The sequence below is a fragment of the Brienomyrus brachyistius genome, unplaced genomic scaffold, assembly GCF_023856365.1.
Source record: "Brienomyrus brachyistius isolate T26 unplaced genomic scaffold, BBRACH_0.4 scaffold32, whole genome shotgun sequence".
Classification (NCBI taxonomy): domain Eukaryota; kingdom Metazoa; phylum Chordata; class Actinopteri; order Osteoglossiformes; family Mormyridae; genus Brienomyrus; species Brienomyrus brachyistius.
In genome coordinates this window covers 3,855,684-3,874,029 of record NW_026042307.1, presented here as the reverse complement: position 1 = coordinate 3,874,029, position 18,346 = coordinate 3,855,684, and the positions used below count along the sequence as shown (strand labels likewise).

Genomic DNA, 18,346 nt, shown 5'->3' with positions numbered 1-18,346 from the left:
GATATGCCACATTCACCTGTGTCGTGGTGAGCGAAAGAAATGGAGGATACACGCATTTCTCTTAGCTGACAATTCTGCAGCAATTGGACTGGCAAAGTATACGTTGACATACACAATTTGCTCAAAGAGCGTAGTAGTTCTTGAAGAAAAATCCAACCCGCGTTGTAAAACCGTGCTGCCTTCTGATGCTCTTTACAACTTTCTGATGGAACTAGCTTTTTTCGAGGCATTTATTGGAAAAGTCGACGGAGTTGTCAAGTATCCCGAAGCAGCACTTCCACTAGAAGGTCCCAGAGTTCTTGTGCTTCAAGCATTTCAATTTATAAATATTCCGTTGATCTTAACAGTTGTGTGAAATGAGCTGTCATCACTCCGTTTCTGCTTTAGGAATTTTTCCGGTCTTTCGGCGGAAAGTCGGTCTCGTGTCTTTGCATTGGTGGTTCAGTGGTAGGATTCTCGCCTGCCACGCGGGAGGCCCGGGTTCGATTCCCGGCCAATGCAAAGCTGCTCTTTTAACGACTGTACACTTAGCGCTGAACTCCAGCTAATTCAGTCTTATCTCAAGACAGGTACTCCACATTTCCGCTCAACCCCTGGCAAGCGGAGCCCTGAGGCTGGCTCATTACAGTTCCCCTAGCTAAAAACTACACAGAGGCATCTCAGCTTCACACTTCTGACCACCTTCCTGCCCATCCTTGCATCTCTGCACTTTCTCACACATTCCACTGTCTGACATATTGTCTTTGTTGAGCAACAGTCTCGTGTTAGCTTGAGAAGAGCCTCTCACCTGACTCGTGTACCGTACTATGGCTTAAAATCGGACACTTTTCATAGCTTGCTGCTGCTTAAGGTCGACGTTCACGGCATGTGGCTCAGGTGGGGAGATGGGCTCCAAAGAAAGAGGCAGAAAACGGCAAGAGTGGAGCTCACGAATGTGCCGGAATAGCTCAGTTGGGAGAGCGTTAGACTGAAGATCTAAAGGTCCCTGGTTCAATCCCGGGTTTTGGCAGCACGTGACCTGCGTTTTGGAGCTCGTCTCCGCCTGGGCTGCAGTGCACCAGCTGGTTCCATGGTGTAATGGTTAGCACTCTGGGCTTTGAATCCAGCGATCCGAGTTCAAATCTCGGTGGGACCTATCATGGGCTCAGTTTTGCGCCCCATGGCGCACTCTGGCTCAAAAACATTTCTTTTGCACTTTTTGCATGTGATGTAGCCGACCTTTTCTGCCACTTGGCCGGTTAGCTCAGCTGGTTAGAGCGTGGTGCTAATCACGCCAAGGTCATGGGTTCGATCCCCGTACGGGCCATGCTTTCTCTTTCTCCCGGTGGTGGGAGTGCTTGGAGATCAGAGGTAAAGAAAACGAAAGTGTCAGACGTGATTATAAGAACACAGATATGCCACATTCACCTGTGTCGTGGTGAGCGAAAGAAATGGAGGATACACGCATTTCTCTTAGCTGACAATTCTGCAGCAATTGGACTGGCAAAGTATACGTTGACATACACAATTTGCTCAAAGAGCGTAGTAGTTCTTGAAGAAAAATCCAACCCGCGTTGTAAAACCGTGCTGCCTTCTGATGCTCTTTACAACTTTCTGATGGAACTAGCTTTTTTCGAGGCATTTATTGGAAAAGTCGACGGAGTTGTCAAGTATCCCGAAGCAGCACTTCCACTAGAAGGTCCCAGAGTTCTTGTGCTTCAAGCATTTCAATTTATAAATATTCCGTTGATCTTAACAGTTGTGTGAAATGAGCTGTCATCACTCCGTTTCTGCTTTAGGAATTTTTCCGGTCTTTCGGCGGAAAGTCGGTCTCGTGTCTTTGCATTGGTGGTTCAGTGGTAGGATTCTCGCCTGCCACGCGGGAGGCCCGGGTTCGATTCCCGGCCAATGCAAAGCTGCTCTTTTAACGACTGTACACTTAGCGCTGAACTCCAGCTAATTCAGTCTTATCTCAAGACAGGTACTCCACATTTCCGCTCAACCCCTGGCAAGCGGAGCCCTGAGGCTGGCTCATTACAGTTCCCCTAGCTAAAAACTACACAGAGGCATCTCAGCTTCACACTTCTGACCACCTTCCTGCCCATCCTTGCATCTCTGCACTTTCTCACACATTCCACTGTCTGACATATTGTCTTTGTTGAGCAACAGTCTCGCGTTAGCTTGAGAAGAGCCTCTCACCTGACTCGTGTACCGTACTATGGCTTAAAATCGGACACTTTTCATAGCTTGCTGCTGCTTAAGGTCGACGTTCACAGCATGTGGCTCAGGTGGGGAGATGGGCTCCAAAGAAAGAGGCAGAAAACGGCAAGAGTGGAGCTCACGAATGTGCCGGAATAGCTCAGTTGGGAGAGCGTTAGACTGAAGATCTAAAGGTCCCTGGTTCAATCCCGGGTTTTGGCAGCACGTGACCTGCGTTTTGGAGCTCGTCTCCGCCTGGGCTGCAGTGCACCAGCTGGTTCCATGGTGTAATGGTTAGCACTCTGGGCTTTGAATCCAGCGATCCGAGTTCAAATCTCGGTGGGACCTATCATGGGCTCAGTTTTGCGCCCCATGGCGCACTCTGGCTCAAAAACATTTCTTTTGCACTTTTTGCATGTGATGTAGCCGACCTTTTCTGCCACTTGGCCGGTTAGCTCAGCTGGTTAGAGCGTGGTGCTAATCACGCCAAGGTCATGGGTTCGATCCCCGTACGGGCCATGCTTTCTCTTTCTCCCGGTGGTGGGAGTGCTTGGAGATCAGAGGTAAAGAAAATGAAAGTGTCAGACGTGATTATAAGAACACAGATATGCCACATTCACCTGTGTCGTGGTGAGCGAAAGAAATGGAGGATACACGCATTTCTCTTAGCTGACAATTCTGCAGCAATTGGACTGGCAAAGTATACGTTGACATACACAATTTGCTCAAAGAGCATAGTAGTTCTTGAAGAAAAATCCAACCCGCGTTGTAAAACCGTGCTGCCTTCTGATGCTCTTTACAACTTTCTGATGGAACTAGCTTTTTTCGAGGCATTTATTGGAAAAGTCGACGGAGTTGTCAAGTATCCCGAAGCAGCACTTCCACTAGAAGGTCCCAGAGTTCTTGTGCTTCAAGCATTTCAATTTATAAATATTCCGTTGATCTTAACAGTTGTGTGAAATGAGCTGTCATCACTCCGTTTCTGCTTTAGGAATTTTTCCGGTCTTTCGGCGGAAAGTCGGTCTCGTGTCTTTGCATTGGTGGTTCAGTGGTAGGATTCTCGCCTGCCACGCGGGAGGCCCGGGTTCGATTCCCGGCCAATGCAAAGCTGCTCTTTTAACGACTGTACACTTAGCGCTGAACTCCAGCTAATTCAGTCTTATCTCAAGACAGGTACTCCACATTTCCGCTCAACCCCTGGCAAGCGGAGCCCTGAGGCTGGCTCATTACAGTTCCCCTAGCTAAAAACTACACAGAGGCATCTCAGCTTCACACTTCTGACCACCTTCCTGCCCATCCTTGCATCTCTGCACTTTCTCACACATTCCACTGTCTGACATATTGTCTTTGTTGAGCAACAGTCTCGTGTTAGCTTGAGAAGAGCCTCTCACCTGACTCGTGTACCGTACTATGGCTTAAAATCGGACACTTTTCATAGCTTGCTGCTGCTTAAGGTCGACGTTCACGGCATGTGGCTCAGGTGGGGAGATGGGCTCCAAAGAAAGAGGCAGAAAACGGCAAGAGTGGAGCTCACGAATGTGCCGGAATAGCTCAGTTGGGAGAGCGTTAGACTGAAGATCTAAAGGTCCCTGGTTCAATCCCGGGTTTTGGCAGCACGTGACATGCGTTTTGGAGCTCGTCTCCGCCTGGGCTGCAGTGCACCAGCTGGTTCCATGGTGTAATGGTTAGCACTCTGGGCTTTGAATCCAGCGATCCGAGTTCAAATCTCGGTGGGACCTATCATGGGCTCAGTTTTGCGCCCCATGGCGCACTCTGGCTCAAAAACATTTCTTTTGCACTTTTTGCATGTGATGTAGCCGACCTTTTCTGCCACTTGGCCGGTTAGCTCAGCTGGTTAGAGCGTGGTGCTAATCACGCCAAGGTCATGGGTTCGATCCCCGTACGGGCCATGCTTTCTCTTTCTCCCGGTGGTGGGAGTGCTTGGAGATCAGAGGTAAAGAAAATGAAAGTGTCAGACGTGATTATAAGAACACAGATATGCCACATTCACCTGTGTCGTGGTGAGCGAAAGAAATGGAGGATACACTCATTTCTCTTAGCTGACAATTCTGCAGCAATTGGACTGGCAAAGTATACGTTGACATACACAATTTGCTCAAAGAGCGTAGTAGTTCTTGAAGAAAAATCCAACCCGCGTTGTAAAACCGTGCTGCCTTCTGATGCTCTTTACAACTTTCTGATGGAACTAGCTTTTTTCGAGGCATTTATTGGAAAAGTCGACGGAGTTGTCAAGTATCCCGAAGCAGCACTTCCACTAGAAGGTCCCAGAGTTCTTGTGCTTCAAGCATTTCAATTTATAAATATTCCGTTGATCTTAACAGTTGTGTGAAATGAGCTGTCATCACTCCGTTTCTGCTTTAGGAATTTTTCCGGTCTTTCGGCGGAAAGTCGGTCTCGTGTCTTTGCATTGGTGGTTCAGTGGTAGGATTCTCGCCTGCCACGCGGGAGGCCCGGGTTCGATTCCCGGCCAATGCAAAGCTGCTCTTTTAACGACTGTACACTTAGCGCTGAACTCCAGCTAATTCAGTCTTATCTCAAGACAGGTACTCCACATTTCCGCTCAACCCCTGGCAAGCGGAGCCCTGAGGCTGGCTCATTACAGTTCCCCTAGCTAAAAACTACACAGAGGCATCTCAGCTTCACACTTCTGACCACCTTCCTGCCCATCCTTGCATCTCTGCACTTTCTCACACATTCCACTGTCTGACATATTGTCTTTGTTGAGCAACAGTCTCGCGTTAGCTTGAGAAGAGCCTCTCACCTGACTCGTGTACCGTACTATGGCTTAAAATCGGACACTTTTCATAGCTTGCTGCTGCTTAAGGTCGACGTTCACAGCATGTGGCTCAGGTGGGGAGATGGGCTCCAAAGAAAGAGGCAGAAAACGGCAAGAGTGGAGCTCACGAATGTGCCGGAATAGCTCAGTTGGGAGAGCGTTAGACTGAAGATCTAAAGGTCCCTGGTTCAATCCCGGGTTTTGGCAGCACGTGACCTGCGTTTTGGAGCTCGTCTCCGCCTGGGCTGCAGTCCACCAGCTGGTTCCATGGTGTAATGGTTAGCACTCTGGGCTTTGAATCCAGCGATCCGAGTTCAAATCTCGGTGGGACCTATCATGGGCTCAGTTTTGCGCCCCATGGCGCACTCTGGCTCAAAAACATTTCTTTTGCACTTTTTGCATGTGATGTAGCCGACCTTTTCTGCCACTTGGCCGGTTAGCTCAGCTGGTTAGAGCGTGGTGCTAATCACGCCAAGGTCATGGGTTCGATCCCCGTACGGGCCATGCTTTCTCTTTCTCCCGGTGGTGGGAGTGCTTGGAGATCAGAGGTAAAGAAAATGAAAGTGTCAGACGTGATTATAAGAACACAGATATGCCACATTCACCTGTGTCGTGGTGAGCGAAAGAAATGGAGGATACACGCATTTCTCTTAGCTGACAATTCTGCAGCAATTGGACTGGCAAAGTATACGTTGACATACACAATTTGCTCAAAGAGCGTAGTAGTTCTTGAAGAAAAATCCAACCCGCGTTGTAAAACCGTGCTGCCTTCTGATGCTCTTTACAACTTTCTGATGGAACTAGCTTTTTTCGAGGCATTTATTGGAAAAGTCGACGGAGTTGTCAAGTATCCCGAAGCAGCACTTCCACTAGAAGGTCCCAGAGTTCTTGTGCTTCAAGCATTTCAATTTATAAATATTCCGTTGATCTTAACAGTTGTGTGAAATGAGCTGTCATCACTCCGTTTCTGCTTTAGGAATTTTTCCGGTCTTTCGGCGGAAAGTCGGTCTCGTGTCTTTGCATTGGTGGTTCAGTGGTAGGATTCTCGCCTGCCACGCGGGAGGCCCGGGTTCGATTCCCGGCCAATGCAAAGCTGCTCTTTTAACGACTGTACACTTAGCGCTGAACTCCAGCTAATTCAGTCTTATCTCAAGACAGGTACTCCACATTTCCGCTCAACCCCTGGCAAGCGGAGCCCTGAGGCTGGCTCATTACAGTTCCCCTAGCTAAAAACTACACAGAGGCATCTCAGCTTCACACTTCTGACCACCTTCCTGCCCATCCTTGCATCTCTGCACTTTCTCACACATTCCACTGTCTGACATATTGTCTTTGTTGAGCAACAGTCTCGTGTTAGCTTGAGAAGAGCCTCTCACCTGACTCGTGTACCGTACTATGGCTTAAAATCGGACACTTTTCATAGCTTGCTGCTGCTTAAGGTCGACGTTCACGGCATGTGGCTCAGGTGGGGAGATGGGCTCCAAAGAAAGAGGCAGAAAACGGCAAGAGTGGAGCTCACGAATGTGCCGGAATAGCTCAGTTGGGAGAGCGTTAGACTGAAGATCTAAAGGTCCCTGGTTCAATCCCGGGTTTTGGCAGCACGTGACATGCGTTTTGGAGCTCGTCTCCGCCTGGGCTGCAGTGCACCAGCTGGTTCCATGGTGTAATGGTTAGCACTCTGGGCTTTGAATCCAGCGATCCGAGTTCAAATCTCGGTGGGACCTATCATGGGCTCAGTTTTGCGCCCCATGGCGCACTCTGGCTCAAAAACATTTCTTTTGCACTTTTTGCATGTGATGTAGCCGACCTTTTCTGCCACTTGGCCGGTTAGCTCAGCTGGTTAGAGCGTGGTGCTAATCACGCCAAGGTCATGGGTTCGATCCCCGTACGGGCCATGCTTTCTCTTTCTCCCGGTGGTGGGAGTGCTTGGAGATCAGAGGTAAAGAAAATGAAAGTGTCAGACGTGATTATAAGAACACAGATATGCCACATTCACCTGTGTCGTGGTGAGCGAAAGAAATGGAGGATACACTCATTTCTCTTAGCTGACAATTCTGCAGCAATTGGACTGGCAAAGTATACGTTGACATACACAATTTGCTCAAAGAGCGTAGTAGTTCTTGAAGAAAAATCCAACCCGCGTTGTAAAACCGTGCTGCCTTCTGATGCTCTTTACAACTTTCTGATGGAACTAGCTTTTTTCGAGGCATTTATTGGAAAAGTCGACGGAGTTGTCAAGTATCCCGAAGCAGCACTTCCACTAGAAGGTCCCAGAGTTCTTGTGCTTCAAGCATTTCAATTTATAAATATTCCGTTGATCTTAACAGTTGTGTGAAATGAGCTGTCATCACTCCGTTTCTGCTTTAGGAATTTTTCCGGTCTTTCGGCGGAAAGTCGGTCTCGTGTGTTTGCATTGGTGGTTCAGTGGTAGAATTCTCGCCTGCCACGCGGGAGGCCCGGGTTCGATTCCTGGCCAATGCAAAGCTGCTCTTTTAACGACTGTACACTCAGCGCTGAACTCCAGCTAATTCAGTCTTATCTCAAGACAGGTACTCCACATTTCCGCTCAACCCCTGGCAAGCGGAGCCCTGAGGCTGGCTCATTACAGTTCCCCTAGCTAAAAACTACACAGAGGCATCTCAGCTTCACACTTCTGACCACCTTCTTGCCCATCCTTGCATCTCTGCACTTTCTCACACATTCCACTGTCTGACATATTGTCTTTGTTGAGCAACAGTCTCGTGTTAGCTTGAGAAGAGCCTCTCACCTGACTCGTGTACCGTACTATGGCTTAAAATCGGACACTTTTCATAGCTTGCTGCTGCTTAAGGTCGACGTTCACGGCATGTGGCTCAGGTGGGGAGATGGGCTCCAAAGAAAGAGGCAGAAAACGGCAAGAGTGGAGCTCACGAATGTGCCGGAATAGCTCAGTTGGGAGAGCGTTAGACTGAAGATCTAAAGGTCCCTGGTTCAATCCCGGGTTTTGGCAGCACGTGACCTGCGTTTTGGAGCTCGTCTCCGCCTGGGCTGCAGTGCACCAGCTGGTTCCATGGTGTAATGGTTAGCACTCTGGGCTTTGAATCCAGCGATCCGAGTTCAAATCTCGGTGGGACCTATCATGGGCTCAGTTTTGCGCCCCATGGCGCACTCTGGCTCAAAAACATTTCTTTTGCACTTTTTGCATGTGATGTAGCCGACCTTTTCTGCCACTTGGCCGGTTAGCTCAGCTGGTTAGAGCGTGGTGCTAATCACGCCAAGGTCATGGGTTCGATCCCCGTACGGGCCATGCTTTCTCTTTCTCCCGGTGGTGGGAGTGCTTGGAGATCAGAGGTAAAGAAAATGAAAGTGTCAGACGTGATTATAAGAACACAGATATGCCACATTCACCTGTGTCGTGGTGAGCGAAAGAAATGGAGGATACACGCATTTCTCTTAGCTGACAATTCTGCAGCAATTGGACTGGCAAAGTATACGTTGACATACACAATTTGCTCAAAGAGCGTAGTAGTTCTTGAAGAAAAATCCAACCCGCGTTGTAAAACCGTGCTGCCTTCTGATGCTCTTTACAACTTTCTGATGGAACTAGCTTTTTTCGAGGCATTTATTGGAAAAGTCGACGGAGTTGTCAAGTATCCCGAAGCAGCACTTCCACTAGAAGGTCCCAGAGTTCTTGTGCTTCAAGCATTTCAATTTATAAATATTCCGTTGATCTTAACAGTTGTGTGAAATGAGCTGTCATCACTCCGTTTTTGCTTTAGGAATTTTTCCGGTCTTTCGGCGGAAAGTCGGTCTCGTGTCTTTGCATTGGTGGTTCAGTGGTAGGATTCTCGCCTGCCACGCGGGAGGCCCGGGTTCGATTCCCGGCCAATGCAAAGCTGCTCTTTTAACGACTGTACACTTAGCGCTGAACTCCAGCTAATTCAGTCTTATCTCAAGACAGGTACTCCACATTTCCGCTCAACCCCTGGCAAGCGGAGCCCTGAGGCTGGCTCATTACAGTTCCCCTAGCTAAAAACTACACAGAGGCATCTCAGCTTCACACTTCTGACCACCTTCCTGCCCATCCTTGCATCTCTGCACTTTCTCACACATTCCACTGTCTGACATATTGTCTTTGTTGAGCAACAGTCTCGTGTTAGCTTGAGAAGAGCCTCTCACCTGACTCGTGTACCGTACTATGGCTTAAAATCGGACACTTTTCATAGCTTGCTGCTGCTTAAGGTCGACGTTCACGGCATGTGGCTCAGGTGGGGAGATGGGCTCCAAAGAAAGAGGCAGAAAACGGCAAGAGTGGAGCTCACGAATGTGCCGGAATAGCTCAGTTGGGAGAGCGTTAGACTGAAGATCTAAAGGTCCCTGGTTCAATCCCGGGTTTTGGCAGCACGTGACATGCGTTTTGGAGCTCGTCTCCGCCTGGGCTGCAGTGCACCAGCTGGTTCCATGGTGTAATGGTTAGCACTCTGGGCTTTGAATCCAGCGATCCGAGTTCAAATCTCGGTGGGACCTATCATGGGCTCAGTTTTGCGCCCCATGGCGCACTCTGGCTCAAAAACATTTCTTTTGCACTTTTTGCATGTGATGTAGCCGACCTTTTCTGCCACTTGGCCGGTTAGCTCAGCTGGTTAGAGCGTGGTGCTAATCACGCCAAGGTCATGGGTTTGATCCCCGTACGGGCCATGCTTTCTCTTTCTCCCGGTGGTGGGAGTGCTTGGAGATCAGAGGTAAAGAAAATGAAAGTGTCAGACGTGATTATAAGAACACAGATATGCCACATTCACCTGTGTCGTGGTGAGCGAAAGAAATGGAGGATACACTCATTTCTCTTAGCTGACAATTCTGCAGCAATTGGACTGGCAAAGTATACGTTGATATACACAATTTGCTCAAAGAGCGTAGTAGTTCTTGAAGAAAAATCCAACCCGCGTTGTAAAACCGTGCTGCCTTCTGATGCTCTTTACAACTTTCTGATGGAACTAGCTTTTTTCGAGGCATTTATTGGAAAAGTCGACGGAGTTGTCAAGTATCCCGAAGCAGCACTTCCACTAGAAGGTCCCAGAGTTCTTGTGCTTCAAGCATTTCAATTTATAAATATTCCGTTGATCTTAACAGTTGTGTGAAATGAGCTGTCATCACTCCGTTTCTGCTTTAGGAATTTTTCCGGTCTTTCGGCGGAAAGTCGGTCTCGTGTGTTTGCATTGGTGGTTCAGTGGTAGAATTCTCGCCTGCCACGCGGGAGGCCCGGGTTCGATTCCCGGCCAATGCAAAGCTGCTCTTTTAACGACTGTACACTCAGCGCTGAACTCCAGCTAATTCAGTCTTATCTCAAGACAGGTACTCCACATTTCCGCTCAACCCCTGGCAAGCGGAGCCCTGAGGCTGGCTCATTACAGTTCCCCTAGCTAAAAACTACACAGAGGCATCTCAGCTTCACACTTCTGACCACCTTCTTGCCCATCCTTGCATCTCTGCACTTTCTCACACATTCCACTGTCTGACATATTGTCTTTGTTGAGCAACAGTCTCGTGTTAGCTTGAGAAGAGCCTCTCACCTGACTCGTGTACCGTACTATGGCTTAAAATCGGACACTTTTCATAGCTTGCTGCTGCTTAAGGTCGACGTTCACGGCATGTGGCTCAGGTGGGGAGATGGGCTCCAAAGAAAGAGGCAGAAAACGGCAAGAGTGGAGCTCACGAATGTGCCGGAATAGCTCAGTTGGGAGAGCGTTAGACTGAAGATCTAAAGGTCCCTGGTTCAATCCCGGGTTTTGGCAGCACGTGACATGCGTTTTGGAGCTCGTCTCCGCCTGGGCTGCAGTGCACCAGCTGGTTCCATGGTGTAATGGTTAGCACTCTGGGCTTTGAATCCAGCGATCCGAGTTCAAATCTCGGTGGGACCTATCATGGGCTCAGTTTTGCGCCCCATGGCGCACTCTGGCTCAAAAACATTTCTTTTGCACTTTTTGCATGTGATGTAGCCGACCTTTTCTGCCACTTGGCCGGTTAGCTCAGCTGGTTAGAGCGTGGTGCTAATCACGCCAAGGTCATGGGTTCGATCCCCGTACGGGCCATGCTTTCTCTTTCTCCCGGTGGTGGGAGTGCTTGGAGATCAGAGGTAAAGAAAATGAAAGTGTCAGACGTGATTATAAGAACACAGATATGCCACATTCACCTGTGTCGTGGTGAGCGAAAGAAATGGAGGATACACGCATTTCTCTTAGCTGACAATTCTGCAGCAATTGGACTGGCAAAGTATACGTTGACATACACAATTTGCTCAAAGAGCGTAGTAGTTCTTGAAGAAAAATCCAACCCGCGTTGTAAAACCGTGCTGCCTTCTGATGCTCTTTACAACTTTCTGATGGAACTAGCTTTTTTCGAGGCATTTATTGGAAAAGTCGACGGAGTTGTCAAGTATCCCGAAGCAGCACTTCCACTAGAAGGTCCCAGAGATCTTGTGCTTCAAGCATTTCAATTTATAAATATTCCGTTGATCTTAACAGTTGTGTGAAATGAGCTGTCATCACTCCGTTTCTGCTTTAGGAATTTTTCCGGTCTTTCGGCGGAAAGCCGGTCTCGTGTGTTTGCATTGGTGGTTCAGTGGTAGAATTCTCGCCTGCCACGCGGGAGGCCCGGGTTTGATTCCCGGCCAATGCAAAGCTGCTCTTTTAACAACTGTACACTCAGCGCTGAACTCCAGCTAATTCAGTCTTATCTCAAGACAGGTACTCCACATTTCCGCTCAACCCCTGGCAAGCGGAGCCCTGAGGCTGGCTCATTACAGTTCCCCTAGCTAAAAACTACACAGAGGCATCTCAGCTTCACACTTCTGACCACCTTCTTGCCCATCCTTGCATCTCTGCACTTTCTCACACATTCCACTGTCTGACATATTGTCTTTGTTGAGCAACAGTCTCGCGTTAGCTTGAGAAGAGCCTCTCACCTGACTCGTGTACCGTACTATGGCTTAAAATCGGACACTTTTCATAGCTTGCTGCTGCTTAAGGTCGACGTTCACGGCATGTGGCTCAGGTGGGGAGATGGGCTCCAAAGAAAGAGGCAGAAAACGGCAAGAGTGGAGCTCACGAATGTGCCGGAATAGCTCAGTTGGGAGAGCGTTAGACTGAATATCTAAAGGTCCCTGGTTCAATCCCGGGTTTTGGCAGCACGTGACATGCGTTTTGGAGCTCGTCTCCGCCTGGGCTGCAATGCACCAGCTGGTTCCATGGTGTAATGGTTAGCACTCTGGGCTTTGAATCCAGCGATCCGAGTTCAAATCTCGGTGGGACCTATCATGGGCTCAGTTTTGCGCCCCATGGCGCACTCTGGCTCAAAAACATTTCTTTTGCACTTTTTGCATGTGATGTAGCCGACCTTTTCTGCCGCTTGGCCGGTTTGCTCAGCTGGTTAGAGCGTGGTGCTAATCACGCCAAGGTCATGGGTTCGATCCCCGTACGGGCCATGCTTTCTCTTTCTCCCGGTGGTGGGAGTGCTTGGAGATCAGAGGTAAAGAAAATGAAAGTGTCAGACGTGATTATAAGAACACAGATATGCCACATTCACCTGTGTCGTGGTGAGCGAAAGAAATGGAGGATACACGCATTTCTCTTAGCTGACAATTCTGCAGCAATTGGACTGGCAAAGTATACGTTGACATACACAATTTGCTCAAAGAGCGTAGTAGTTCTTGAAGAAAAATCCAACCCGCGTTGCAAAACCGTGCTGCCTTCTGATGCTCTTTACAACTTTCTGATGGAACTAGCTTATTTCGAGGCATTTATTGGAAAAGTCGACGGAGTTGTCAAGTATCCCGAAGCAGCACTTCCACTAGAAGGTCCCAGAGATCTTGTGCTTCAAGCATTTCAATTTATAAATATTCCGTTGATCTTAACAGTTGTGTGAAATGAGCTGTCATCACTCCGTTTCTGCTTTAGGAATTTTTCCGGTCTTTCGGCGGAAAGCCGGTCTCGTGTGTTTGCATTGGTGGTTCAGTGGTAGAATTCTCGCCTGCCACGCGGGAGGCCCGGGTTTGATTCCCGGCCAATGCAAAGCTGCTCTTTTAACAACTGTACACTCAGCGCTGAACTCCAGCTAATTCAGTCTTATCTCAAGACAGGTACTCCACATTTCCGCTCAACCCCTGGCAAGCGGAGCCCTGAGGCTGGCTCATTACAGTTCCCCTAGCTAAAAACTACACAGAGGCATCTCAGCTTCACACTTCTGACCACCTTCTTGCCCATCCTTGCATCTCTGCACTTTCTCACACATTCCACTGTCTGACATATTGTCTTTGTTGAGCAACAGTCTCGCGTTAGCTTGAGAAGAGCCTCTCACCTGACTCGTGTACCGTACTATGGCTTAAAATCGGACACTTTTCATAGCTTGCTGCTGCTTAAGGTCGACGTTCACGGCATGTGGCTCAGGTGGGGAGATGGGCTCCAAAGAAAGAGGCAGAAAACGGCAAGAGTGGAGCTCACGAATGTGCCGGAATAGCTCAGTTGGGAGAGCGTTAGACTGAATATCTAAAGGTCCCTGGTTCAATCCCGGGTTTTGGCAGCACGTGACATGCGTTTTGGAGCTCGTCTCCGCCTGGGCTGCAATGCACCAGCTGGTTCCATGGTGTAATGGTTAGCACTCTGGGCTTTGAATCCAGCGATCCGAGTTCAAATCTCGGTGGGACCTATCATGGGCTCAGTTTTGCGCCCCATGGCGCACTCTGGCTCAAAAACATTTCTTTTGCACTTTTTGCATGTGATGTAGCCGACCTTTTCTGCCGCTTGGCCGGTTTGCTCAGCTGGTTAGAGCGTGGTGCTAATCACGCCAAGGTCATGGGTTCGATCCCCGTACGGGCCATGCTTTCTCTTTCTCCCGGTGGTGGGAGTGCTTGGAGATCAGAGGTAAAGAAAATGAAAGTGTCAGACGTGATTATAAGAACACAGATATGCCACATTCACCTGTGTCGTGGTGAGCGAAAGAAATGGAGGATACACGCATTTCTCTTAGCTGACAATTCTGCAGCAATTGGACTGGCAAAGTATACGTTGACATACACAATTTGCTCAAAGAGCGTAGTAGTTCTTGAAGAAAAATCCAACCCGCGTTGCAAAACCGTGCTGCCTTCTGATGCTCTTTACAACTTTCTGATGGAACTAGCTTATTTCGAGGCATTTATTGGAAAAGTCGACGGAGTTGTCAAGTATCCCGAAGCAGCACTTCCACTAGAAGGTCCCAGAGTTCTTGTGCTTCAAGCATTTCAATTTATAAATATTCCGTTGATCTTAACAGTTGTGTAAAATGAGCTGTCATCACTCCGTTTCTGCTTTAGGAATTTTTCCGGTCTTTCGGCGGAAAGTCGGTCTCGTGTGTTTGCATTGGTGGTTCAGTGGTAGAATTCTCGCCTGCCACGCGGGAGGCCCGGGTTCGATTCCCGGCCAATGCAAAGCTGCTCTTTTAACGACTGTACACTCAGCGCTGAACTCCAGCTAATTCAGTCTTATCTCAAGACAGGTACTCCACATTTCCGCTCAACCCCTGGCAAGCGGAGCCCTGAGGCTGGCTCATTACAGTTCCCCTAGCTAAAAACTACACAGAGGCATCTCAGCTTCACACTTCTGACCACCTTCTTGCCCATCCTTGCATCTCTGCACTTTCTCACACATTCCACTGTCTGACATATTGTCTTTGTTGAGCAACAGTCTCGTGTTAGCTTGAGAAGAGCCTCTCACCTGACTCGTGTACCGTACTATGGCTTAAAATCGGACACTTTTCATAGCTTGCTGCTGCTTAAGGTCGACGTTCACGGCATGTGGCTCAGGTGGGGAGATGGGCTCCAAAGAAAGAGGCAGAAAACGGCAAGAGTGGAGCTCACGAATGTGCCGGAATAGCTCAGTTGGGAGAGCGTTAGACTGAAGATCTAAAGGTCCCTGGTTCAATCCCGGGTTTTGGCAGCACGTGACATGCGTTTTGGAGCTCGTCTCCGCCTGGGCTGCAATGCACCAGCTGGTTCCATGGTGTAATGGTTAGCACTCTGGGCTTTGAATCCAGCGATCCGAGTTCAAATCTCGGTGGGACCTATCATGGGCTCAGTTTTGCGCCCCATGGCGCACTCTGGCTCAAAAACATTTCTTTTGCACTTTTTGCATGTGATGTAGCCGACCTTTTCTGCCGCTTGGCCGGTTTGCTCAGCTGGTTAGAGCGTGGTGCTAATCACGCCAAGGTCATGGGTTCGATCCCCGTACGGGCCATGCTTTCTCTTTCTCCCGGTGGTGGGAGTGCTTGGAGATCAGAGGTAAAGAAAATGAAAGTGTCAGACGTGATTATAAGAACACAGATATGCCACATTCACCTGTGTCGTGGTGAGCGAAAGAAATGGAGGATACACGCATTTCTCTTAGCTGACAATTCTGCAGCAATTGGACTGGCAAAGTATACGTTGACATACACAATTTGCTCAAAGAGCGTAGTAGTTCTTGAAGAAAAATCCAACCCGTGTTGCAAAACCGTGCTGCCTTCTGATGCTCTTTACAACTTTCTGATGGAACTAGCTTTTTTCGAGGCATTTATTGGAAAAGTCGACGGAGTTGTCAAGTATCCCGAAGCAGCACTTCCACTAGAAGGTCCCAGAGTTCTTGTGCTTCAAGCATTTCAATTTATAAATATTCCGTTGATCTTAACAGTTGTGTGAAATGAGCTGTCATCACTCCGTTTCTGCTTTAGGAATTTTTCCGGTCTTTCGGCGGAAAGTCGGTCTCGTGTGTTTGCATTGGTGGTTCAGTGGTAGAATTCTCGCCTGCCACGCGGGAGGCCCGGGTTCGATTCCCGGCCAATGCAAAGCTGCTCTTTTAACGACTGTACACTCAGCGCTGAACTCCAGCTAATTCAGTCTTATCTCAAGACAGGTACTCCACATTTCCGCTCAACCCCTGGCAAGCGGAGCCCTGAGGCTGGCTCATTACAGTTCCCCTAGCTAAAAACTACACAGAGGCATCTCAGCTTCACACTTCTGACCACCTTCTTGCCCATCCTTGCATCTCTGCACTTTCTCACACATTCCACTGTCTGACATATTGTCTTTGTTGAGCAACAGTCTCGTGTTAGCTTGAGAAGAGCCTCTCACCTGACTCGTGTACCGTACTATGGCTTAAAATCGGACACTTTTCATAGCTTGCTGCTGCTTAAGGTCGACGTTCACGGCATGTGGCTCAGGTGGGGAGATGGGCTCCAAAGAAAGAGGCAGAAAACGGCAAGAGTGGAGCTCACGAATGTGCCGGAATAGCTCAGTTGGGAGAGCGTTAGACTGAAGATCTAAAGGTCCCTGGTTCAAGCCCGGGTTTTGGCAGCACGTGACATGGGTTTTGGAGCTCGTTTCCGCCTGGGCTGCAGTGCACCAGCTGGTTCCATGGTGTAATGGTTAGCACTCTGGGCTTTGAATCCAGCGATCCGAGTTCAAATCTCGGTGGGACCTATCATGGGCTCAGTTTTGCGCCCCATGGCGCACTCTGGCTCAAAAACATTTCTTTTGCACTTTTTGCATGTGATGTAGCCGACATTTTCTGCCACTTGGCCGGTTAGCTCAGCTGGTTAGAGCGTGGTGCTAATCACGCCAAGGTCATGGGTTCGATCCCCGTACGGGCCATGCTTTCTCTTTCTCCCGGTGGTGGGAGTGCTTGGAGATCAGAGGTAAAGAAAATGAAAGTGTCAGACGTGATTATAAGAACACAGATATGCCACATTCACCTGTGTCGTGGTGAGCGAAAGAAATGGAGGACACACGCATTTCTCTTAGCTGACAATTCTGCAGCAATTGGACTGGCAAAGTATACGTTGACATACACAATTTGCTCAAAGAGCGTAGTAGTTCTTGAAGAAAAATCCAACCCGCGTTGTAAAACCGTGCTGCCTTCTGATGCTCTTTACAACTTTCTGATGGAACTAGCTTATTTCGAGGCATTTATTGGAAAAGTCGACGGAGTTGTCAAGTATCCCGAAGCAGCACTTCCACTAGAAGGTCCCAGAGTTCTTGTGCTTCAAGCATTTCAATTTATAAATATTCCGTTGATCTTAACAGTTGTGTAAAATGAGCTGTCATCACTCCGTTTCTGCTTTAGGAATTTTTCCGGTCTTTCGGCGGAAAGTCGGTCTCGTGTGTTTGCATTGGTGGTTCAGTGGTAGAATTCTCGCCTGCCACGCGGGAGGCCCGGGTTCGATTCCCGGCCAATGCAAAGCTGCTCTTTTAACGACTGTACACTCAGCGCTGAACTCCAGCTAATTCAGTCTTATCTCAAGACAGGTACTCCACATTTCCGCTCAACCCCTGGCAAGCGGAGCCCTGAGGCTGGCTCATTACAGTTCCCCTAGCTAAAAACTACACAGAGGCATCTCAGCTTCACACTTCTGACCACCTTCTTGCCCATCCTTGCATCTCTGCACTTTCTCACACATTCCACTGTCTGACATATTGTCTTTGTTGAGCAACAGTCTCGTGTTAGCTTGAGAAGAGCCTCTCACCTGACTCGTGTACCGTACTATGGCTTAAAATCGGACACTTTTCATAGCTTGCTGCTGCTTAAGGTCGACGTTCACGGCATGTGGCTCAGGTGGGGAGATGGGCTCCAAAGAAAGAGGCAGAAAACGGCAAGAGTGGAGCTCACGAATGTGCCGGAATAGCTCAGTTGGGAGAGCGTTAGACTGAAGATCTAAAGGTCCCTGGTTCAATCCCGGGTTTTGGCAGCACGTGACATGCGTTTTGGAGCTCGTCTCCGCCTGGGCTGCAATGCACCAGCTGGTTCCATGGTGTAATGGTTAGCACTCTGGGCTTTGAATCCAGCGATCCGAGTTCAAATCTCGGTGGGACCTATCATGGGCTCAGTTTTGCGCCCCATGGCGCACTCTGGCTCAAAAACATTTCTTTTGCACTTTTTGCATGTGATGTAGCCGACCTTTTCTGCCGCTTGGCCGGTTTGCTCAGCTGGTTAGAGCGTGGTGCTAATCACGCCAAGGTCATGGGTTCGATCCCCGTACGGGCCATGCTTTCTCTTTCTCCCGGTGGTGGGAGTGCTTGGAGATCAGAGGTAAAGAAAATGAAAGTGTCAGACGTGATTATAAGAACACAGATATGCCACATTCACCTGTGTCGTGGTGAGCGAAAGAAATGGAGGATACACGCATTTCTCTTAGCTGACAATTCTGCAGCAATTGGACTGGCAAAGTATACGTTGACATACACAATTTGCTCAAAGAGCGTAGTAGTTCTTGAAGAAAAATCCAACCCGTGTTGCAAAACCGTGCTGCCTTCTGATGCTCTTTACAACTTTCTGATGGAACTAGCTTTTTTCGAGGCATTTATTGGAAAAGTCGACGGAGTTGTCAAGTATC

At 48.8% G+C, this 18,346-nt stretch overlaps 24 non-coding genes across 24 annotated transcripts; all 24 read left to right on the top strand.

Moving 5' to 3' along the window:
• The first annotated feature begins 430 nt into the window (after window positions 1-430).
• On the top strand, window positions 431-501 carry trnag-gcc (transfer RNA glycine (anticodon GCC)). The gene has a single exon. It is a non-coding gene; the product is annotated as a tRNA-Gly (tRNA).
• A 562-nt stretch (window positions 502-1,063) lies between these two features.
• trnaq-uug (transfer RNA glutamine (anticodon UUG)) lies at window positions 1,064-1,135 on the top strand. The gene has a single exon. It is a non-coding gene; the product is annotated as a tRNA-Gln (tRNA).
• Window positions 1,136-1,821: 686 nt separating this feature from the next.
• On the top strand, window positions 1,822-1,892 carry trnag-gcc (transfer RNA glycine (anticodon GCC)). The gene has a single exon. It is a non-coding gene; the product is annotated as a tRNA-Gly (tRNA).
• A 562-nt stretch (window positions 1,893-2,454) lies between these two features.
• On the top strand, window positions 2,455-2,526 carry trnaq-uug (transfer RNA glutamine (anticodon UUG)). The gene has a single exon. It is a non-coding gene; the product is annotated as a tRNA-Gln (tRNA).
• Window positions 2,527-3,212: 686 nt separating this feature from the next.
• trnag-gcc (transfer RNA glycine (anticodon GCC)) lies at window positions 3,213-3,283 on the top strand. The gene has a single exon. It is a non-coding gene; the product is annotated as a tRNA-Gly (tRNA).
• A 562-nt stretch (window positions 3,284-3,845) lies between these two features.
• Window positions 3,846-3,917, top strand: trnaq-uug (transfer RNA glutamine (anticodon UUG)). Its single transcript has one exon. It is a non-coding gene; the product is annotated as a tRNA-Gln (tRNA).
• A 686-nt stretch (window positions 3,918-4,603) lies between these two features.
• On the top strand, window positions 4,604-4,674 carry trnag-gcc (transfer RNA glycine (anticodon GCC)). The gene has a single exon. It is a non-coding gene; the product is annotated as a tRNA-Gly (tRNA).
• A 562-nt stretch (window positions 4,675-5,236) lies between these two features.
• On the top strand, window positions 5,237-5,308 carry trnaq-uug (transfer RNA glutamine (anticodon UUG)). Its single transcript has one exon. It is a non-coding gene; the product is annotated as a tRNA-Gln (tRNA).
• A 686-nt stretch (window positions 5,309-5,994) lies between these two features.
• trnag-gcc (transfer RNA glycine (anticodon GCC)) lies at window positions 5,995-6,065 on the top strand. The gene has a single exon. It is a non-coding gene; the product is annotated as a tRNA-Gly (tRNA).
• Window positions 6,066-6,627: 562 nt separating this feature from the next.
• trnaq-uug (transfer RNA glutamine (anticodon UUG)) lies at window positions 6,628-6,699 on the top strand. Its single transcript has one exon. It is a non-coding gene; the product is annotated as a tRNA-Gln (tRNA).
• Window positions 6,700-8,018: 1,319 nt separating this feature from the next.
• Window positions 8,019-8,090, top strand: trnaq-uug (transfer RNA glutamine (anticodon UUG)). The gene has a single exon. It is a non-coding gene; the product is annotated as a tRNA-Gln (tRNA).
• Window positions 8,091-8,776: 686 nt separating this feature from the next.
• On the top strand, window positions 8,777-8,847 carry trnag-gcc (transfer RNA glycine (anticodon GCC)). The gene has a single exon. It is a non-coding gene; the product is annotated as a tRNA-Gly (tRNA).
• Window positions 8,848-9,409: 562 nt separating this feature from the next.
• Window positions 9,410-9,481, top strand: trnaq-uug (transfer RNA glutamine (anticodon UUG)). The gene has a single exon. It is a non-coding gene; the product is annotated as a tRNA-Gln (tRNA).
• A 686-nt stretch (window positions 9,482-10,167) lies between these two features.
• On the top strand, window positions 10,168-10,238 carry trnag-gcc (transfer RNA glycine (anticodon GCC)). The gene has a single exon. It is a non-coding gene; the product is annotated as a tRNA-Gly (tRNA).
• Window positions 10,239-10,800: 562 nt separating this feature from the next.
• Window positions 10,801-10,872, top strand: trnaq-uug (transfer RNA glutamine (anticodon UUG)). Its single transcript has one exon. It is a non-coding gene; the product is annotated as a tRNA-Gln (tRNA).
• A 1,319-nt stretch (window positions 10,873-12,191) lies between these two features.
• On the top strand, window positions 12,192-12,263 carry trnaq-uug (transfer RNA glutamine (anticodon UUG)). Its single transcript has one exon. It is a non-coding gene; the product is annotated as a tRNA-Gln (tRNA).
• Window positions 12,264-12,949: 686 nt separating this feature from the next.
• Window positions 12,950-13,020, top strand: trnag-gcc (transfer RNA glycine (anticodon GCC)). The gene has a single exon. It is a non-coding gene; the product is annotated as a tRNA-Gly (tRNA).
• A 562-nt stretch (window positions 13,021-13,582) lies between these two features.
• Window positions 13,583-13,654, top strand: trnaq-uug (transfer RNA glutamine (anticodon UUG)). Its single transcript has one exon. It is a non-coding gene; the product is annotated as a tRNA-Gln (tRNA).
• A 686-nt stretch (window positions 13,655-14,340) lies between these two features.
• trnag-gcc (transfer RNA glycine (anticodon GCC)) lies at window positions 14,341-14,411 on the top strand. Its single transcript has one exon. It is a non-coding gene; the product is annotated as a tRNA-Gly (tRNA).
• Window positions 14,412-14,973: 562 nt separating this feature from the next.
• On the top strand, window positions 14,974-15,045 carry trnaq-uug (transfer RNA glutamine (anticodon UUG)). Its single transcript has one exon. It is a non-coding gene; the product is annotated as a tRNA-Gln (tRNA).
• A 686-nt stretch (window positions 15,046-15,731) lies between these two features.
• Window positions 15,732-15,802, top strand: trnag-gcc (transfer RNA glycine (anticodon GCC)). Its single transcript has one exon. It is a non-coding gene; the product is annotated as a tRNA-Gly (tRNA).
• Window positions 15,803-16,364: 562 nt separating this feature from the next.
• On the top strand, window positions 16,365-16,436 carry trnaq-uug (transfer RNA glutamine (anticodon UUG)). The gene has a single exon. It is a non-coding gene; the product is annotated as a tRNA-Gln (tRNA).
• A 686-nt stretch (window positions 16,437-17,122) lies between these two features.
• trnag-gcc (transfer RNA glycine (anticodon GCC)) lies at window positions 17,123-17,193 on the top strand. Its single transcript has one exon. It is a non-coding gene; the product is annotated as a tRNA-Gly (tRNA).
• A 562-nt stretch (window positions 17,194-17,755) lies between these two features.
• Window positions 17,756-17,827, top strand: trnaq-uug (transfer RNA glutamine (anticodon UUG)). Its single transcript has one exon. It is a non-coding gene; the product is annotated as a tRNA-Gln (tRNA).
• The last annotated feature ends 519 nt before the right edge of the window (window positions 17,828-18,346 follow it).